Source organism: Haliotis cracherodii, unplaced genomic scaffold (genome assembly GCF_022045235.1).
Source record: "Haliotis cracherodii isolate W230 unplaced genomic scaffold, xgHalCrac1.p SCAF_10, whole genome shotgun sequence".
NCBI lineage: Eukaryota > Metazoa > Mollusca > Gastropoda > Lepetellida > Haliotidae > Haliotis > Haliotis cracherodii.
In genome coordinates this window covers 6460015-6468774 of record NW_027266265.1, presented here as the reverse complement: position 1 = coordinate 6468774, position 8760 = coordinate 6460015, and the positions used below count along the sequence as shown (strand labels likewise).

General features: G+C 38.8%; 1 pseudogene; it reads left to right on the top strand.

The window, feature by feature from the left end:
- The first annotated feature begins 3292 nt into the window (after positions 1 to 3292).
- On the top strand, positions 3293 to 5797 carry LOC139454001 (protein wech-like; annotated as a pseudogene).
- Positions 5798 to 8760: the final 2963 nt, after the last annotated feature.

Genomic DNA, 8760 nt, shown 5'->3' with positions numbered 1-8760 from the left:
TACTGTAATCATAATGCTAGTGTATTATGGATCTATTCGTGATATTTGATATATCTGTGGAATATTTACGTGACAGTAATTCTTGCTTGCTATGCTGGGGATACTAAGCAGCACTGTTTTGTTACAGCTTTGTTCATAAGGCGCCGTTTTGTTATATATTCCTGATTTTATATCAATAATCCATTTAATGATATCCCAAGATGAATTACTGTAATCATAATGCCAGTGTATCATGGATCTATTCGTGATATTTGATATATCTGTGGAATAGCCGCCAGACTTCTTTGATATGCGGAAAAAAGACAAAAAGAACAACACTGTGTTGTTACAGACTTACAGACATTCTTCAGACCACATTGATCCGGGCGACAGTTGCACTGCTGTGTCACGGTGACCTGCAAAGGAGGCCCGCCAGAGTCTGGCGTTTCTGAATTCTAAGTTCGACAGGCTGATCATGTGACATGCGGTACGAAAACAGCCAAACCAGTCACAGTGAAAAGCCCGTATAAAGCAGCCGTTGTGACCAACCGATCTCCAAGTTAGTCACCTTGTATAACCTGTGTTGAAATCAAGGGACGAATTTAAGTACAGTGTCAGCCTCGGTGTTCAACAGAATCACCTGAAACTATCATTGTACATATTGAATGTACTGATTGTTCTGGTAACTTTACTGAACTGTTTCGCGTTATGAAACACAGGATCGCGTGGGAACCCACACTAATGCATTGACAAAAATACTAATGCTTTAACAATCCACACTGATGCATAAGCAACCCAGACTTAAGCATTAGCAACCCCGATATACATCAACAAACCACGCTAATGCATAAACAAAAAACAACTAATGCATTAGCAACCCACATTATTACAACAGCAACCCACATTGATGCATTAGCAGCCTGACCTGTAATGACGGGGAATCCCCTTGTAGTGACGTCACATTCAAGAAGAACACGTGTTTTCGTGACATCACTGATTTTCAGTGGTCCATTCAAATGTAAATTCACTGCTATTTTGCCCTTTTAGCTAAACGGATTCTGATAATCTCTTCTCTTGACAATTTAAATATATTAAACCATCAATTGTTACTTCAATTAGAAAAACATATTGTTGTATGGCAGCGTAATTTATTGTTAAACAATGATTGTAACTGTATTACATTGTATTTGTCTGCTGAGGTTCAAAAGTTCATTGTTTGAAACCAAATGTCGTGTACTCAATAAACGTCTTTTCCTTTAAATGAGAGGTCGTTCACATGACGTTCATAACGACACAATTTGACGTTCATACGTTTTTTAAGAGACCGTGTTCTTGAAATGATGTAAACACTTACGGACTACTAACACATTCCTGGGGGAACCCCTGAGAATTTCCTAGCACGAATACATGAAAAAGCGTTGTTTCTGATCATTTAGACCCCTTAATCTTGAACTCAAAGATTTAGCGTACATTGAGAAACGTCAGAGTGTTTGACTGCATAATCGCTCACGAATGCCCTCGCTATGACCCATCCTACTGAACAAAAGGAAACAATGCACAAACTCCGTGTACATGACATTTGTCTCCGACTGATAATGTTGTGCTGTCTATCATGTAGCCAACGGTTCTCAGTGGTGCAACTGTATTGTATGTTGCATCAATTAAACATGCAATATAAAATAAATAACAAATAAATTGGTTTAAATGTAATTCGAATTTAATTATTAAAACATGATTGCTTCACAACATTCGTCACCACTCGCCCCTTTCCGTAAACTGCGAGAAGCTTGTCCCGGAATGACACGAGTTGGTCACGAATGAATCACTTTCTGATTCTCAATTTCCCTCAACACCAGGTAAGTGTGTGTTGTCACAAGGCTTGCGTCTACTTCAGTTAGAACGCTACACACCTGTCCTACTGTGTACTGTTAACACCACAAGGGTTCATCTAACTATACAGTCATCTCCAGGCAGATTCACATGACCGTGCACCTAATTAAATGTAACATGTAGGCTAACCAGAATATTTTAAAGATCCACTTTCACTATTTCCTCCGAACGGCCACTTGACTTTGACACTATGACCGATCCCGAGGTAAGTGTATGTATATATATCACGTGTGTCTGTTACAGTTACTACTGACATGATCCCTGACAAATGCTACAGTAACCAATATGGGAAAATACTTCTACATAACCATATTATTTCATATCTCTTAGGGTGTGAACTTAATGTCTCCTACTTTTGATATGGTAATGAATGGGTGTCACCCAGTACCCATGTCACGTGATCGACACACTGCACACGGTTCACAAGTGTACACAGCCCATGTTGACAAGCATGGTCATTGGTATTCGATGTCACATAACATACATTGCATGACAAACGAGTACTGTCAGGACATCAACTCTTTGCTTACTTTTCAACTTCAGCGAATGGGCGTGCGGATTAAAACCAACTGACAAAACAAACAAAACTGCTTAGGTAACACATCAGTAAACAATATGGGTGAAATACTTCTACATTACTACATTATTTCATATCTCTTATAGTAGGGTGTGAACTTAATGTCTCCTACTTTCGATGTGGTAATGAGTGGGTGTCAACCAATACCCATGTCACGTGATCGACACACTGCGCACGGTTCACAAGTGCACACACCAATGTTGACAAGCACCATTCGGGAGCTGCTCAGTGACAGGCCACTGATCATTGGTATTCGATGTCACATGACATACATTGCATGACAAGCGAGTACTGTCAGGACATCAGCACTTTGCTTACTTTTCAACTTCAGCGAATGGGCGTGCGGATTAAAACCCACCAACAAAACAAACAAAACTGCTTAGGTACAACCTCAGGTGTTCATAACTGGTTATAAATTGGTACATGTTCTCGCAAAGTGACGACATTGTTAATGTGTTATATGAGTAGTTCAATGGTTTCTGTATCAATGCTGAAGTCGGGAAAGTCGGAGGGCTTACAAGATGTGTAGAATCGAAACTACAGTCATGTCTTTTCTTCGAATATCATGCAGATAAAACAGAGGGAATATTGTTTTTTGATGAAATGGAAAAGATGTTAATATATTTCCAAAGTGAAAAAATATACTGGTGAATGGGTGGCTATGAAATACCTGTCTATGATATATTTTGGGTTGGCGAGAGATGGGAGACACACACACACACACACACACACACACACACACACACACACACACACACACACACACACACACACACACACACACACACACACACACACGTTTTGTACAAAGGCAATAAACGGTTGCTTTGTTGTTTTCTAGGTAAGATGGCGACCTCCCAGAAGTTAACAGAACACTTCCTGACATGCACGATATGTACAGAGGTGTTTGACAAGCCCTGTACACTTGTATGCTATCACACCTTCTGTCGGAAATGTGTGGTCAGCCACACCAAAACCAGACCAGAAGCCATCAGTGCCAAGTCTCTCTTGTGTCCATTCCGCAGCAAGATGACGAAAGTGTCTGCCCCTGAGAGACCAGTGGAGGAGTGGGCGGATGACGTCAAGCCTATCTTTGTCATTCAGGGACTCTTGGACTTATTTGGTCCCGAATCTAAAGGTAAGCGTTTGCAGTTGTGGTTTGTACGACGTCTTGTTTCTAAGCTGGTATCCCCTAACCTGAGTTGATTATAGGAATGTGTGTGGACTTGAGAAGATATTTTGTATGATTTCTGTGCAATATCGACAATGCATAAATTGTACAAATTTTAGAACTTGTCGAAATCTTTCTAAGATTTTAGCTGTTGTTGATAATATTGTATTTGCCCAATATCTTCTCCATTTTAATAATTTGATTCAAAACAGGCAGGTATCTTTCAACCTTGGACACTATTTTCAAGTCTAAAGAAAAAAATTGGCTTTATAATTTACTCAACCGGCTAATGAATGAATACATAAAGAGAGAGAGATAAAGAGAGAGAGAGAGAGATAGAGAGAGAGAGAGAGAGAGAGAGAGAGAGAGAGAGAGAGAGAGAGAGAGAGAGAAGAGAGATAGATAGAGATAGAGTGAGAGAGGGAGGGAGAGAAAGAGACAGGGAGAGAGAATACAGAGAGGGGAGATTGTGTGTGTGTGAGAGAGAGATACTGGTATATATTTATCCCTATATGGATAAATAATTATTTCAGATACGACCTACTGCAATTATTGTAAGGAAGATGGGGAGACAACTCCAGCTACATGTTGGTGTTCTGTCTGTGACGACAGACTCTGTGAACGATGCATACGGGTACACAAACGAATCCCATCTTCCCGTCACCATGACGTAGTTCACGTATCTGGAGAGACAAAGGTCAAGGTGAAGACAAAGGTCATGTGTAAAGTTCACAAAGATGAAAATATCAAATATATTTGTAAAGATTGTAAAACAGCTGTTTGTCAAACATGCTGCACTATCCATCACAGAAAATGTGACTTGGTTGTAGAAATTGAGTCGGTGATTCCCTCATTGAAAACCGAGTTAAGAAATAATAAAGAGGATTTGTTGAAGAAACACGACGAGATGAAAACACATATTGATAAACAAAACCTCCAAAGTCAATGAAGCATTAACGCTTTACGTACAAATAGAATCGAATATCAAGTCTGCAAGTCTCAAAGCAATCGAGGTGATCAAAGTCAAGGAAAAGAAACTTTTGGCTGAACTGAAGGAGATGTCTGACAAACACATTGGAGAACTGAAGGCAGACATAAAGTCAGGTGAGATGTCAGTACAGATGTACCAACAACAAGCTGAGCTGTTAGACCAGACTCTACAATCTGAGTGTGGAAAGGGTGTGTATAAGATGTACCAGGGATATGAGGCTGGTGATGTGGAGGCTGTCGGAGTCACAGACGTGTAGGAGATGAGAAGAATAGCCAGGATTATGTTCAGACAGGACATGGACAAGCTGAGTAGAGCACTGGACGATCTACAGCTGGGTGAGATAGACGTCCTTTATGAGGGTGTGCTGGACCTGAAGGCTGCTCCTGTATTACAGGACACCATTACCGTCAGAGTAGCAGGAGATGTACGTCGAGCACACTCCATTGACGTGGCGGTGTTAGTGGTGAATGGTACAGACACAGTGGTAGTCACAGACAAGAACAACAACAGTGTGAAGTCGTTCTACACCAGGAACAGTCAACTGGACCACAGCAGTCTCAGTCTGATCACTAATCAGTATGGTATAACAAAGTTGAAGGACAACCAGGTGGCTGTCACTGTGCCGGGTTCCAGTCAGATTGTAACAGTACAAGTGAACCCTGACCTGGTGCTGCTGTCAACCATCACAGCCAGCAAAGAGAACCGGGGTATAACGTCTCTGACACCATCAACACTAGCAGCAGGTTCCAGCTCCCCTCCCTGTGTTGATATCCTGAATATGGCGGGACACGTGCTGAGGTCAATTTTTCCAGACCACCCTGGTAGATACGTCTTGAAGTATCCCTACTTTCTCTGTACCACGAGGACAGGAAACATCCTGGTGTCTGACACAGGATCCAAGTGTGTCGTGTGTCTGACTCCCGAGGGAGATGTTGTGTTCACCTACAGCCCTACAGGAGACACAGCACTGAAGTATCCACTTGGTATCACAAGTACCAGCACAGGCGACATCCTGGTGACAGAGCAAACACTACACATAGTCCTCCATCTGACTGAGTCAGGACAGTTTGTTAGAAACATACTGACATCACAGGATGGTGTCAAGAGTCCATGGGGAGCGTGTGTTGGTGGGCGTGGCCATATGTACGTGTGTACTCCAGATGAAGTGAGGGTATATACATGTAAGTGACTGAACATGTCTCAAACCTTGTAGGTACTTTCAATTCGTGTATATCCAACGATGACAATCAAAATGCCTTTTCAACATTTCAAAAATTTGAATGAATGGTGTGCACACTTCTGTAAAAAACACCAAGAGAAATTCGAAACCGTATGAAGAAGGGACATAACTGGTTTGATCAAGAATGGTGGGACGCACGTGCAACCGCTCGCCACCGTTTATATCGTGACACTAGCAGTGACAACAACCGACAACGGTACATTGACTCGTGGGGGTCGTGCAGGAGCCAATGTAAACAGAAATCTACATTAGTGTTTCTACTGTTACATTCCAGACATTAACAGTGCTTTATCAACGCACAATTGTAGACAGCTGTGGTCTTATTTTAGAAAAAAAGATCTTTTTAAAAGTAATTCAATTTCACCGTATTCTTGGTCATTGCATTTCAATCATTTGTTTCAAGGCACTAATTTTGCTGAATGTGAGAAACAGTTTTATGCAGATGTCCAACATTTTGTAGAACATATTAGTGAAGATTTGATTAACTCTACTGTATATGATAATGAGTTCGATGGTAGAATTTAATAAGATGAAATATTTGAGACTGTCAATGATATGTCAAATAGAAAAGCCCCAGGGTTTAGGGCGTACCCGTTGATTTTTTTTAATATGCCCCTCCCATGTGTTTTGAAATACTGTTATCCGTGTTTTAAAAAAATGTATTGACTTGTATTTATCCAGAGGAGTGGACTTTAGGTGTCATCCTTCCTTTACATTAAAAGGGTAATGTAACTGACCCTAGGAATTATGGTAATTTCTTTTAGAAATATCTGGTAGATTCTTTTCTAAAATTATATGTACTAGACACACCAATTTGGCAACTGATGGAAATGTTATTATCCCTGAACAAGCAGGTTTCAAACTGTGGATAATATATTCATACTTCAAACTAGTATTGATAAATAATATAGATTACACAAAGGTAGACCAAACCGTGCCATAATTGATTTAAAAACAGCTTCTTTTTTAAAAATATTTTTTATTCAGTTCAGTATATGACATTAAAGAGTTATACAAGGAGTAGCACGTCTTGTAGCATACTTGTTAGGTATAGGTTACCTATGCAGCAGACAGCAGGTCAGCAAATATAAGTTCGCTACAGGTGTCCATCAAAGTTTACAAATGGTGAAAACCGGCAAATATTTTCCATAATTATTAACAAAGTGAAAATGTATATATGTATAAATAAATAAAAAATGAATTTAATAAATTTAAAAAAAACATTTAAAAAAATTAATTAAAAAATACAAACTAGGGACATATTAACCAGACAGTTCATTTGCCAAATCGTTCCATTTTCTGTCAAACTGTTTTATTATATTGTTTGTGTGCAATTGATTTCTCCATTCGAAATATATCATTAAAGTCTTCAGAAACGTTTCAAGTGACAATTTGTTTTTCTTAATACTTGACACATATGTATATATTTTTTGCATGCCAGTATAATGTTATTTAACAGAATGTTAGAGTTGTACCCAAGTAAAACAGAGCATTTTGTAAATCTAAATTGTTTTGAAAATTTTGTATTCAGACTACATTCAACTTTAACCCCAAACTCTTTAACATGCTTACAATCCCAATATACATGAAGTAAGGATTTAGTATCAGTTTCACAAAATGATCACAGATCATCTTTCTTTGTATAGATGGTTTCGATAAATAAATTTATATTGAAAATCAAGTAATTTTATATCTTTTGTATATAGAACTTGGTAATCGTCAATTATTGTGCCTTTAATTTGGTATTTTCTTTTAAGCTCACTGAAGGGCATTATATCATCCTCATTGTAGAGATCTTTAATAGTGTAAATTCCGTTTAAAAACCAATTTCTTAAAATGAAATCGATTTTTTATTAAACTGATGGTTACACCAAAGAAGTTCTGATAGTACTTCTTCAATGTTTGTGGAAGTAGTTTTGTGTCTTCTATACAGTGTTCCCCAAGCAGATAAAACTTCCCTCCAGTAAGGGTTAGCTAAGTGCATACAGTTTTCAATACCGGCCCCAAGTAGGAATATGTTTTTGAGAGTAAAGATGCTAGGGTTATTACAGTTTTTTATTTATTTTGGAGTTGTTTTTTTAAGAACTGACAGTTTTAGAGCAATTATAAAAGACTTTACCGCTATCATTCTCAGTCCGCCTTCATCATATTTTCTAATGAAAGATGTTCGTTTAAGTTTGTCCCTTTTGTCATTCCATATGAATCTGTACAATATTTTGTTAAGTTCATCAATAAATTCACTTGGAGGGTTTGGAAGAGAAGTGAATATATGTACTAAGGTTAATAGGGCCAAGGTTTTGACAACAATAACTTTACCTATCAATGTCAAAAAATTTTTCCTCTAATTCCCTAAAATTTGGTTAATAATTTCAATTCTCTTCTTTGCATTGGTTACCCACAAATTATTTAAGTTCGAGTAAAGCTCATATTTCACTAACCAGCAGAGCATGCTACCATAGCATCTATAACATCAGTAAAGTCCGCCATCTACTTGATACTACAGCAGTTAAATTGTTGATGCAATGTCTTGTGACCCCCAAACTGGATTACTGCAATGCATTGTATGCTAATCTTCCCATGAAAGCCATATCAAAGCTACAACGCATTCAGAACTCTGCAGCTAGATGCATCTCTAAAGTTCCAAGATCCAATCACATCAGTCCTGTCCTCAGAAAACTTCATTGGCTTCCAGTCTCCTTTCGTATAAACTATAAGATATGTATCATCACTCACGACTGCCTCAACAATAGCGACTATCCAGATTATCTCAAAGATCTTATATCCCTGTACTCTCCAGAGCGTGCTCTCCGATCCTCTGGTGGAACTCTACTGTATCAGCCTCTGTCTACTTCTGCTATGTCTGACCGTGCCTTCTCCTTTTGCAGTCCACAGTTATGGAGCTCTTTGCCTTT